This window comes from Sus scrofa, chromosome 17, assembly GCF_000003025.6.
Source record: "Sus scrofa isolate TJ Tabasco breed Duroc chromosome 17, Sscrofa11.1, whole genome shotgun sequence".
NCBI classification, from domain to species: domain Eukaryota; kingdom Metazoa; phylum Chordata; class Mammalia; order Artiodactyla; family Suidae; genus Sus; species Sus scrofa.
Window position 1 is genome coordinate 4,747,423 of NC_010459.5, and position 13,505 is coordinate 4,760,927.

General features: G+C 36.5%; 1 protein-coding gene and 1 pseudogene across 1 annotated transcript in view; one reads left to right on the top strand and one right to left on the bottom strand.

The window, feature by feature from the left end:
• MICU3 (mitochondrial calcium uptake family member 3) overlaps nt 1-13,505 on the top strand; it is a 107,079-nt gene that overhangs the window by 26,505 nt on the left and 67,069 nt on the right.
• On the bottom strand, nt 10,255-12,196 carry LOC102161130 (annotated as a pseudogene).

Here is a 13,505-nt window from a genome sequence, read left to right on the forward strand (position 1 = left end):
CAGGGGAATAGGAGGAAAGGGTGGTCTTAAATATCAAAAAAATTATTTCGCAGAAAAGAGAGTTATCAACTGTGTCATCAGATGATGATAATGAGGTTTCATCAACATTGTAAGATGAAAACTGAGAATTGACCTCTGGATTTAGCAGCACAAGAAGTCATCAATGACCTTGACAAGCAGGAGAGGCGGAGGGGAGAATCTGCTGAAGTGGAGGAAATCAGAGACAGAAAATGCAGGCAGCTCTCTCCAGCAGCTAGACTGTAAAGAGCAGGAGAGAAATGGCAGGAGTGGGGGTTGGGGGGGTGGCTTAGTGGAGGAGTGAGACAGGAAGCTTTCCAAGATGGGAGAAATGTGTGTGCCAAAGGGAAGGATTCAGTAGAAGAGGGGGAAATAGTGAGATAGGAAGGGCAGAGAGGTAACTGCTGGAGCAGAGTCTTTGAATAGGCAAGAAGATGAGATGCACACGTTAAACCATTCTGATTACCACTTCCTTAGGTATTTTCACTGATCTTCCTATCAGTGAGATGATATATATGAAAGTACTTCCTAAACTTGTAAAGAACCCTATAGTGTAAGCTAAAATAACAAGTGGAAACTTTAAAATAAGTGGTCAGTTACTTTTTTCTTCCTGTTTGATCTCAGCCAGGGACTTACAGACTTGTCTTTAGCTGTGTGTATTTCCACATAGACACAGTTACTAAGCATCAAACCATTTCACCTAGAGAACTTTGGGATTTTCCCACACTGAGATTTGATGTTTAACCTTTCGACCACCCAACAAGCAAAGAAAATGTTACCCCTTTTATCTTCTTAGAAGCTTTTAAATATGCCTGAAGCCATATGAGAAAGCCAAGTGTAGTACTTCCATGAACATCTTTTTAGCTAGAATAAAAATAGATATGAATAGAATCTCATGTACATCTTATAAGATTCTTGCCCAGAAAATATAAAATAAAAATCTGAATTCAAGTGATATTTGCTTTTTAATGTTTTGTTTACAATATTGATACAGTTGCCAGTATCAGGTAGGGCTTAATACCAAAATGCTCAACTTCCTACATGAAATCAAATACGTTTTAAAATCATTCTTTACTTTAAAAAATTAGTATTGATTTGATTTAACAAAAACATATATTTTTAAAAGAAACTACTAAGGATGAGAAATTAAATAATTCTGGTTAATACAAATGGTTTTTATTTTTTAATTCTTCATTCCTTATTCTCCTATCTCTCTTTCTCACCTGCTAAAAGGTGATGCATTATATGGTGTTTAGATAATTGATATAATTGTTTCGAGTTACCTCTTTAGGTATTATCAGCTTGTAGGCATCGGTTTCTCTAATTGTCAAGTAGTGAATCCTTTATCTGGCATTTAATCTTGCCTCCCTGGGAAAACCAGACCTTACCGCAGAGTAAATTTTCGAATTGCTGACGTGAAGTAACATGAGACCATGCCTTGGAAGTGAACCTTTGCTTTCTGTTATTCATGGGAAGGATAATGATGTACTCTGTTGCCTGAAGACCCTAGTTTCACTGCCTTAAGAAGTAACATCTAAGTACTAGTTGCAAAGATCTGAGTTTGGAAATTCCAGAGAAGATAATTGCATTGACACAATTTTTTTTTATTTCTTTTGGAAAGATGAGGTAGTTTAAAAATGTTACTTTTATCATTTCTATTGTTTCTTTAGTCACTTATATCAGTATGATTTAGAGGATCCACAAAGTTACATGAAAATGATTATTACTTATGACTAAATTTTGTATTTTTTTACAGATGTGTTTACAAATTTTATTTCCATGTATGTATACATGTGCATATGTTCCATTTTTGTAACTAATAAAACTGAGATTAAAGAACTAGAATGGAGAATATTTTACAATTTCTCAGTAAAACAGAAAAGCCAGAGTTTTCTAGAGGTAGAAAGAAGATTCCCCAAACATTTTTGGCAAGCTTGAAAAGAATGTTAAGCAATTCTTATAAAATAATTTCCTAAAAGGTGTAAAATGTAATTTCCTAGAAACAGTAATGTTAAAAGGCAATTTAAAATTTTTATGTAATTTTTAAAGGTTATACTTCATTTATTACAGTTATTACAAAATACTGGCTACATTTTCCATATTGTACAATACATCCTTGTAGCCTTATACCCAGTGTTTGTACTTCCCACTCCCCTATCCCTTTGCTGCCTCTTTCATCCCTCTTCCCACTGGTAACCACTAGTTTGTTCTCTATATCTGTGAGTCTGCTTCTTTTTTTTTCACTAGTTCTTTTTTTTTCCACTAGTTTGTTGTATTTTTTAGATGCCACATATAAGTGATATCATATAGAATTTGTCTTTCTCTGACTTATTTAGGATAATGCCCTCCAAGTCTATCCATATTGCTGCAAATGGCAACATTTCTTTTTTATGGCTGAGTAGCATTCCATTGTGTATGTATACTACATCTTCTTTATTAATTCATCTGTTTATGGTTGCTTCCATATCTTGGAAATTGTAAATAATGCTTCTATGAGCACTGGGGTACATGTATCTTTTCAAACTAGTATTTTCTTGGTTTTTTGTTTTTTTCAGGAGTGGAATTTCTGGGTCATATGGTAGTTCTATTTTTAGTTTTTGGAGAAAACTTCATACTGTTTTCCGTAGTGGCTGCAGTAATTTACATTCCCACCAGTAGTGTATGAAGGTTCCCTTTTCTCTGCATCCTCACCAAAATTCATTTTTTGTTCTTTTTGATGATAGTTTTTCTGAGAGCTGTGAGGTGATACCTCATTGTAATTTTGCATTTCATTTCCCTGATGATTAGCCATGTTGTGCATCTTTTCATGTGCCTGTTGACCATCTGCATTTCCTTTTTGTAAAAATTTATTCACTTTTGTCCATTTTTTAATTGGGTTCCTTGATTTTTTTATGTTGAGTTGTATGAGCTATTTATATATGTTGGATATTAATTCCTTATTGGTCATATCATTTGCAAATATTTTCTCTCATTCAGTAGATGGTCTTTTCATTTTGTCAGTGATTTCTTTTGCTGTGCTAAAGCTTTTAAGTACAATTAGGTTCCAATTGTTTATTTTTGCTTTTATTTCCTTTAAGAGATGGATCCAAAAAAATATTGCTGCAATTTATGTCAAAAGAGTGTTCTGCCTATGTTTTCCTCTAGGGGTGTTATGGCATCTGGTCTTATGTTTAGGTCTTTATTTTAAATTTATTTTGGTATATGGTGTTAGAGAATGTTCTGATTTCATTCTTTTGCATGTAGTTGTCCTCTTTTCCCAGAACCACTTATTGAAGAATCTGTTGTTTCTTCATTGTGTATTTTTGCCTCTTTTCTTATAGATTAATTGACCATAAATGTATGGGTTTATTTCTGGGCTCTCTGTCCTGTTCCACTGATCCATATGTCTCTGCCAGTATCATACTGTTTTTATTACTGTAGCTTTGTAGTATAGTCCAATGTCAGGGAACATGATTCCTCCAGCTCTGTTATTTTTTTCTCAAGATTGTTTTGGCTATTGGGATTCTTTTGTGTTTCTATACAATTTTATTATCACATCAAAAAGAATAAAATACTTACCTAAGGCAGCAAAAGATCTATATACTTCAAAAACTCCAAGACACTAGTGAAAGAAATTAAAGATTATACAAACATATGGAAAGATATACCCTCCTGTTGACTTAGAAGAACAAATATTGTTAAAATTACCGTACTTCCCAATCTGTAATCTACAGATTCGGTGCAACCCCTATCAGAATCTTAGAGCTGGCATATAAGTTATCTTATTGGTAATCTAGAGGTAAAAGAGACTTTAAAATGCCCTTTTATTTTAGTGCTTCTAGGAGATTATAAAGGAACCTCTAGATTTTTATGATTTCATTTTTCTGCTGTGTTGTCTTATGCTTACAAATAAGATAATTTATATGCCAGCTCTAAGATCCATTCCAGATAGTTTTCAATAGCAGTTTTGCAAGTTTTTTTTTTTTTTTTTTTTGTATTTCTTGGGCCGCTCCTACAGCATATGGAGGTTCCCAGGCTAGGGGTCGAATTGGAGTTGTAGCCGCCGGCCTACACCAGAGCCACAGCAACATGGGATCCGAGCTGCGTCTGCTTACCTACACCACAGCTCACAGCACTGCCGGATCCTTAACCCACTGAACAAGGCCAGGGATCGAACCCACAACCTCATGGTTCCTAGCTGGATTCATTAACCACTGACCATGCCAGGAACTCCCCTAGAACTATTTCTGTCTGCTAGATTTTTGATATAAAAAAATTCCATTTTCCCAACAGAATTTGCCTCACCTAAAATTATCGCAGTGATATCTTAAACTTACAATGTGTGTATTTTCCTATTCTGTGAAAAATAATTCTGTAAAAATTTTTAGCATATCTAGTTAGACTATACCCACTTGAAGAAATCATATTTGTTATTACATTTAATAGGTAATATTTGTCAAAATCATACATGCTGTAGTTTCATTATTTTGAAGTTTGTGATACTTTATTTTCAAAGTGAGTTATACTTTATTAATGGAAGAAATGATTTGTTTGAATTTAAAATTTAAATTTATATATGTATATTAATTTTCAGATAATTTTATATTTATATTTTATTTGTTTCTGTTACCTAGAGTTTAGATTTATAAAGTTTTTAGTTATTTTGATTGGATAGTTTGAGTTTAGTAATCTGTTACCAAATTTGGTTTAAGAATAACCCAGTTTTATAATTATAGAGCAGAAATTTGAAGACATGGTCATTTTGCCTGTAGGTAGTTCAGTTTGGTTTTTGTGAACTATAGGACAGTAATAACTGTTCAGCCTCCCCTAGGTAAGGTGGGCAAGTCTGTGGAGGTGGAGCAGATAACATGTATTTACACTCGACATCTCTCATCATTCAAGACAGAGGACCAGACCCAGTGCTTTCTTAATCTTACCGCAGTGTTTTGTGAAAGGTCAGGAGTGACAGCAGCATTTTGCCGAATCTGGAAGAACAAAGCTAGGGAGAGTACAAACAGCATTAAATTTCAAGCCAATAGTGGCTGTGTCTGAGACTTTGGAAAGAGAGATACAGTATACAGACAATAAAATGTGTGGGACTGTCAACCTAAGTGACTCATGGAAGTTTAGAATTCACCCCAAAATTGGTGAAGCTTATTTAGAAGTGGTACATCACATGAGGCTTTTAATTCTACAGATGTGGTTTGTTTTGGAAGTGAATCTCTTCAAGTCTTTGTTAAACATATAAATATATATATTTCTAACATTTTTCTCCCTGTTCCTTTATATTCATGAGTCCTTGAAGTTGTCACCCAAATTTGTTGTGACAAAGACTGCAAGATGTTGAGCATAGTCTCTCATCTTCCCCCATAATCATTAGGATTGTGGATGCCCAGTTCTTCATTTTTCATCGTCACTTGCATCTAAGTATGGCCATATGTCTCAGCTCTCTCTGATTAACTGAGCAGAGGTGATTTATACCTCATCTAGTCCTGGCCTATCGAAACTTCTCACATGGACTTCTCTGCCACTGCCACCCCCTTCGTTGATACTGGCAGGGTCACCTTCATCCTGGGTCTCCAAATGACTATGTGAAGCAGAGCCCCTTGACTGTACCCTAACCCCTGTCCTAGCATGTCTTCTTTGGTCTCTTAAGAGAGAGAAATGAAGACACTTCTTTTGTGTTTGAGCCATTACATTTGAGGGATTCAGCTTACTCTAATGTAGTAGAGAAAGGATTCATTAGTGAAGGCCTAAATCATTGAGAAGGAAAATGATTGTTTTTGATGACTGTGAATTAACTTCATTAGCTGCACTTATCGCCTGTATTTTCCAGGTATGAAAGCTCACCTAACTGCCCACCTGTACATTCAACCTCACCACAAACATTAAGATCAACAGAAGAATAGAAAGAGCTTCAGATTGCTGGCTAATTGACCACTTTTAACACTGTTAATGTAACTGATCCTGTGATTTAGCCCCAGTCTTATGGATTCCTATTTTAATTCCCCAGTGGCATCATGCCAGTTCCCAAGGGACTAAAAAAACTTCTTCCAGAACCCAGACTCCTCTTGACTAGGTGTACTCATCTCTCCTTTGAACAGTGGACTTCAGCCAATTTGGCTGCTGCTTGAACCCATGTGTATCACTTACATTCTTGGCTAAGGTCCACAGTCTAGGCCTTTAGTTGGTTCAAGAGTTTGCCAGATAAATCATATGCTATATCTATTCTACCTTTCCTGTCTTAACTTCTTGTCCCTCCACTGCTGCCTCCTCTTGCAATCCTCCATGTGCCAGAAGGATAATCTACCAAATTTGAATCTCTCCCAAATTATATTCATGTTTTTCTTTTTTTCTAATGATAACCAAGGGCCCATGTTGTAACTCCCAGTATTCATTTAAATTTCAAAAGCTATGTTCTCTACTTTCTGGCCCTGCATACTTCATATACTGATAAAATTCTCACCAGTTACACTGTCCATTTTTTCTTGTTATTCCTGTAGGTAAAAGCTAGACTTTTTGAATTTCACTATCCTTATTGGAAAGATATTATAGAAGCAAAAATTATTCTTTATCGTAGGAGATAATTGGTAATATATAACTGAAAGAAGGCAATAGAAGGAATAGGTACCTATTAGCAGTGTAATCACTTTAAAATTTTAAGTATGTGGAATCCTGTTTTAAAATCTCAGTATGAAAAGAGAAAAAAATTGAAATATCCAGTTTTTTTTATATGTTGTAATCACTTGGCAGGAATGCCTTAGAATTGAAAGCTCCAAATTTCAAGACTTAAGCCACAAGATACTTTTTTTGCCTGAATCTACTTAAGAAGAGAGTCATTTTACTGGAATTTTTACTCTATTAAAATAATAAACATTCAAAATGAAAAGTAAATCCCATAGGCCTTCTTATTACAACAGATAAACAATTACCAGCATTAGTTATGAACTAATGTTTGAACAACTTTTAAAAGAGAGATACACATAAGTTATAGTGTGGTATCTTTCTCACTAAAGCTTTAGATTTTCTTTTATTATCTCACTAAATTCCTAGCTTGGAATCAGAAGCCTCTCTTCTGGTTGCCTTCACTGCCACCTGACCCACACTCAGTATCCCTTTGGCTCTTTATTACATAGTTGCAAATGACCTTTTCATCCATAAGCATTCATTTATTCAGGCAACAAGACGTTACCAGGCCTCTTATCTATGCCAGGCACTGTGCTAATCACTGACTGAGTTCTTATAAAACTAAGAAACATTGCCCCTCCCAAGTAATTCATGGTTAAATGGCAGAGACAGATATGTAAACAGGTAATTGCAGAACAGTGTGAATGGGGGAAAAAGAGTGCAAGTGATAGACTAGGATATATAAGGAAAAAAGTAGGATTTATCTAGGGTACAGGGTTGATTCTCAAGGAAGGTGTATTGTCAAAGTCTAAGATACAAGGGATATGATTCATTAGGATGGATTTGGAATAGCATCTTGTACAGTAGAGAGGGTGTGGCAGCAGAAGTTTTCTTGCAGGTCACTTTCCTAAGAATCTGAGTATAAGAATCACATTGAGGAGTTCCCGTCATGGTGCAGTGGAAATGAATCTGATTAGGAATCATGAGATTGCGGGTTCGATCCCTGGCCTCGCTCATTGGGTTAAGGATCCGGCATTGCCGTGAGCTGTGGTATAAGTCACAGACACAGCTCAGATCCCATGTGGCTGTGGCCATGGTGTAAGCTGTAGTTCCGATTCAACCCCTAGCCTGGGAACCTCCATGTGCTGCGGGTGTGGCCCTAAAAGGCAAAAAAAAAAAAAAAAAAGAATCATATTTATCATTTGTTATGAAGCATAGATGCATCTCCTTGGCAGGAGCTGCAAAGGTGTCAGGACTCCCCTCCAGAGAAACTGAAAAGCTAAGCAGGAAACAGAGGTTGATCTAAAAATATTACTGGAGTTGGCCATTGCTCAGAGAGACCAGTACAGTTCCCAGAGCTCATCCCAGGCACAGAGAAAAATTTGAGTCATTCTTGTTTTTATCAACAGGTTATGACTAGACTTTGGTTAGGATTAGCTTAGTTGGTTTCATTAGATTCTAGCAGTAGACAACCTGACTTTGTTGATAACTAGGAGGCTGTATAGTAGACAGAGTCTAGAATGAAGCATCAAAGAGACTGGGTAAATAGCATCTTAACACCCAGCACTGGTGTGGGAAACTCAGGACACACTGTAGTTCCAGGGAGCTACAGATCAGAAGGTCTTAGACACAGGCTGACAGGTAGAAACTCAGGTAATGAAACTGGGGATGCATTCTGATGATAGAAATTAAATCAGGAGCTCAGCTCCTGATCTCAGAACAAGACAGACTATACCACCCAAATCTCTGGCCTTAAAGTATGTAGATACCCTACCTTGGGACAGGATAGTTTTGAAAGACAGATGTGAAATGACCACAAATAGTACTTAAATATCTTCAACTTTAGATGGTTAGAGGAAAAGGAAGTCAAGGACACTATTTTAGTACCAGAGTTCTCACAATAAAGACTCTGGTTCTTATAAAACCAGGGGAAACATGAATTCAGGATATAAAATATATATATTTATGGCCATGCCTGCAGCATATGAAAGTTCCTGGGCCAGGGCTTGAATCCAAGCTACAGCTGTGGTCTACATCACAGCTGTGGCAATGCCAGATCTTTAACCCACTGTACCAGGTTGGGGATTGAACCTGTGCCTCCACATGGACCCAAGCCACTGCAGTTGGATTCTTAACCCACTGCGCCACAGCAGGAACTCCAGGGTATAAATAATATCAATTGTCTTCAATCTCTTTAGATTTTTTTTTATAATTTTTTTTTATTTTCCCACTGTACAGCAAGGGGGTCAGGTTATCCTTACATGTATACATTACATCTTTAGATGTTTTAATTAGAGAAAATTCTAAAAAAACAAACAATTAAAGCTGTACTTCATTGTTTGATGTGCTACTTATTGCCTAACAAAAATTATTCATTTAAGACCCCCAGTGAGTCTGTTGATAATAACAAAAGGAAAACAACAAAGAAAGGCAGGAGTACATGCATAGAAATGATTTCCCCTTATTTAATAGGCCATTTTTAAAATTACAGTTGATTTACAATATTGTGCCAATTTCTGCTGTGCAGCAAAATGACCCAGACATACATATGTACCCATTCCCTTTCTTTCTTTTTTTTTTTCTTTTTGTCTTTTTAGGGCTACACCCACGGCATATGGAAGTTCCTGAGCTAAGGATCAGATTGGAGCTGTAGCTGCTGACCTACACCGCAGCTCATGGCAACGCTGGATCCTTAACCCACTGAGTGAGACCAGAGATCGAACCCACATCCTCATGGCTATTAGTTGGATTCGTTGCTGAGCCACGATGGGAACTCTGCACATTCCCTTTCTTATATTATCTTCTACATAGTCTATCCCAGGATATTGGATATAGTTTCCTGTGCTATACAGTAGGACCTCATTGCTTATCCATTCTAAGTGTATTAGAGTTTGCATCTGCTAACCACAAACTCCCAGACCATCCAACTCCCTTTCCTTCCCCCTTGGCAACCACAAATCTGTTCTCCATATCTGTGAGTCTGTTTCTGTTCTGTAGATAGGTTCATCTGTGCCGTATTTTAGATTACATATATAAGTGATATTACATGGCATTTGTATTTTTCTCCCCCCCCCCCCCGCTTTTTTCAAGGCCCTCACCCTCGGCATATGGAAGTTCCCAGCCTGGGGGTCAAATCAGAGCTACAGCTGCTGGCTTACACCACAGCCAGAGAAACTCCAGATCCAAGCCTTGTCTGCAACCTACATCACAGCTCTCAGCAACGCTAGTTCCTTAACCCACTGAGCAGGACTAGGGATCGAACCTGTATCCTCTTGAATACTAGTCAGGTTTGTTTCCATTGAGCCACAACAGGAACTCCTGTCTTTCTCTTTCTACTTACCTCACTTAATATGATCATCTCTAGTTTCATCCATGCTGCTGCAAATGGCATTATTTCATTTTTTTATGGCTATAATAAGTCATTTTAAAGAGATAACTTCAGAAAAGAAATGGAAGATAGAAACTTTATATTGTATTTACTTCAGAAAGATACTTCTGCTGCCCTCCACTTCTTAGAGACTGTTTCTCCTTGCAGCCATTGTAAGTCTACAGTTTTTCTCTTTAATATTTCTTAACAATTTAAAGGCTGTTCCTTCCTCAACTCCCCAAATATTTGTTTTTTAATTTGACTGTCAACCTATAGAAATTAAGAATTTTTTCTTAAATGAATGTGTCTGTATAAACTCTTGTCAGTCTCTTCCCTGTGGTTCACAAATGGTCTAACTATACTTTACCACTTTCAAAAGGATTTTTTTTTTTTTGGTCTTTTGTCCTTTTTAGGGCCGCAACTGTGGCATATGGAGGTTCCCAGGCTAGGGGTCTAATCAGAGCTGTAGTCGCTGGCATACGCCAGAGCTCATGGTAACGTGGGATCCTTAACCCACTGAGTGAGGCCGGGGATCAAACCCACAACCTCATGGTTCCTAATTGGAATCCTTTCCACTGCGCCACGACGGGAACTCCAAAAGGCTTATTTTTTAGGTACAAAATATTAGATTGATAGTAAAGATTTTCATTTTAGCAGTTAATGGTTTAATAATGAAATGGATGTCATTCAGGTGTTTCTGCTTTCTGGTTAACTTTCCCATTCACCTTAGGTACATTATACTTATGGATGAGTTTTAACTATATTGGCAATTTGTGATGCAAAAAGTATCATTTACGGAACCAGTACATTTTAATGAAAAATGCTTAGGTTAATTTTAGGTTTTAGAAATGAACTTTTTTTTTTTGGATCAGTTATTTAATTAGGTTCTTTGTAAGCAGTTTGGAATACCAATTTGTGAGGATAATTCCATTTTGTGAGAGCAGACGCAGAGGAGAGGTAGCCTTGGAGCTGAGGAACAGCTTTGATTCATCACAGAATTTGTGAGTTCACAGATTTCTGATCAACCTTGTGCTGTTCTGTAGTCTTGTATTTCTCTTTCTCCACATCCAAGCTCTCACCTTCCTGGTGCCTGGGCTTATGTAGCTTCTTCTGCTTAAAGTAAGTGTCAGTGAGATGTCCTGGGATTTTCGCATCACTGGTATCAATTTTGGTGGCGGTGACAATGACAAATTTCTGGTGTGTTCTCTGCAGAGGAACTCAATTGAAAGGTAGGGCACCAGTCTCAAGTAGCGAGCCGCTGCTCAGCCGCTTCAGGAAAATGGCCCTCTTGCCTCCGTGGCGCCCAGCGAGGATGATCAGAATGGTCCCAGGAGTGATGCTCACCTGCAGTTTTTCTCACATGCTTACTGAAGGGTTTTTGGCTTGACTCAGCAGCTGGGCACATTTTCAGTAGGATGATATCTAGGCATTTTGTGAATTTTAACCACTTGGGTACCACCATTCTTGTCACCACAAACTGGTTTTATGACAGAAGCAAGAACTGTCACCTTTTTCTTTTGATACTTGGATTTAGCTGCCAAATACTTGCTCTTGTCCAAGGCATTTCTGGAATACAGAGCCAATCAAGAATATCTACCAATTTCTCTGACCACGACAAAGTTTTGGCTGTAGTGAGGCTTCCCCTTCTTAACCTCCTTATCCTTTTTAACCATGCCACGAGCATCAGCCTTCTTGGCTTCAGGCTTTTTCTCTTTCATATCTGGCTTCTCAGCTTTTTCACTTACCATCGTGGAAAATGGGAAAGAACTAGAAATTGACCTTTAAAAGATAATATTGGATTTAGATGAGCAAGAAAGGTATTAAATAAAGTAGAATGGCCAGAGACTACAGGTGTACTTAACCTGCTTCTTGTAATAGAAGGATTATATCCACAGATTCACGCCAGTGTGCTTGAGGAAAATGGCTGTATTTTGTTTTGTAAAAGGTTCAGAGCATTAACATGATACAAGATCATTGTCATTGCCAAGAGGATTATAAACCTGTTTGAGTATCATTTTCCACCTTTTTATATTGGTTCTTATTTCTGAGTGTTCCTAGTAGGGATGTTAAAACTTGGAAAATTTAGCTTTTTAAGACTTTGTAAAGTTCAAAAGCAAAGCTGGGTCTTTTAAAGATCTGAGTTCCTTCTAGCCTTTGGTGGTCAACTTCCTGGAAGTTCTAGCAGGTCAGGTCAGGTGTATTGCTGCTCCTTGTCAGCCTCAAAACACTATAAAGCTTAACTTGATTAGAACTGTACCACAGTAAAAATGATTCTTCATCCATGCCATTAGAGCATTTAAGAAAATAGTCTATTCATAAAACTTCAGGGAAAGAGGCATGTGGTTTACTGAAAGGTTTGAAAGTACTTAGACATAATTAAAATAACCAAGCTTATTTAGTTATATTTGTCCCTAAAGCGTTTTTAGATAATCTTCCAATTGACTAATTATTTTATAATTAATTCTTTTGTATATAGTAGATACACACCAAGTGTCTTATGAATGAATAAATGAATTCACATTAGCTCATTTGTTTATGTTAAATATTCATCTTGGAAACCAAAAATAGTTAAAAGATAATGCAGATAATAGAGAGTTTTGTCCAATACCTTTTGAGTTTTTGTTTGGGGATTTCTGTTTATGCTTCTGCTTGCCCAACAAATTTTTAATCTTTGTTTGAGGCCCACATTTATGTTGTTATTCTGATAAAAGGGTAAAGACACAAGAGGACCAAATGATCTCTAAGGACCAGTCTAACTCTAAACTAATTTATTTTCAGTGAACAAGGGAGACTGGGTAAACACCCATTTTTGATTTGTGGTGGAAGATAATTATCAAAACCAAGAGCAAACATTGCATTTAATGGCAAGTCATTAAAAGTATTCTCTTCAAACTGTGAAACAAGACAAGAATACTTAACATTACTGATATTATTCAATATCATTTTTTAGAAACATAAACCCTTAGTAATTAAGATAGTGAAAATCAGGTATAAATATTAAAAAGTACAAGTTACAACTGTCACTATTTTCAAAGAACTTATAATTATCTACTTAGAAAACCCAAGAAAAAGGCTATTAAGATTAATAAAGGAATTTAATAAGGTTAGTTGGATACAGAGCAAATATACTAGAGTCAGTAGCTTTCCTATTCTTCAGAAATAACCAGTTGAAAATGTAATAACAATAAAAAGTTCTATTCACTGTTACACAGAAACTATGAAATGTATGAGTAAATCTTCCAAAATTATTTAAAACCTGCATGAGAAAACTGTAGAACTTCACTGAAAGACATAGTTGAAGACCTAGGAATAAATAGATATACGTGTTCCCAGTTGGGAAAAATCAAGTCATCCTAAATTATACCAAAATTCAGTGTCCTCCCAGACAAATATCAGTGAGATTTTTTAAACAAAGCTTGATATATTAATTGCAAAGTTCACTTAGAAAATTTCATATCAGTCATCACAAATTTTTTTTTTTTTTTGCTTTTTAGGGTCACACTGTCAGGATATG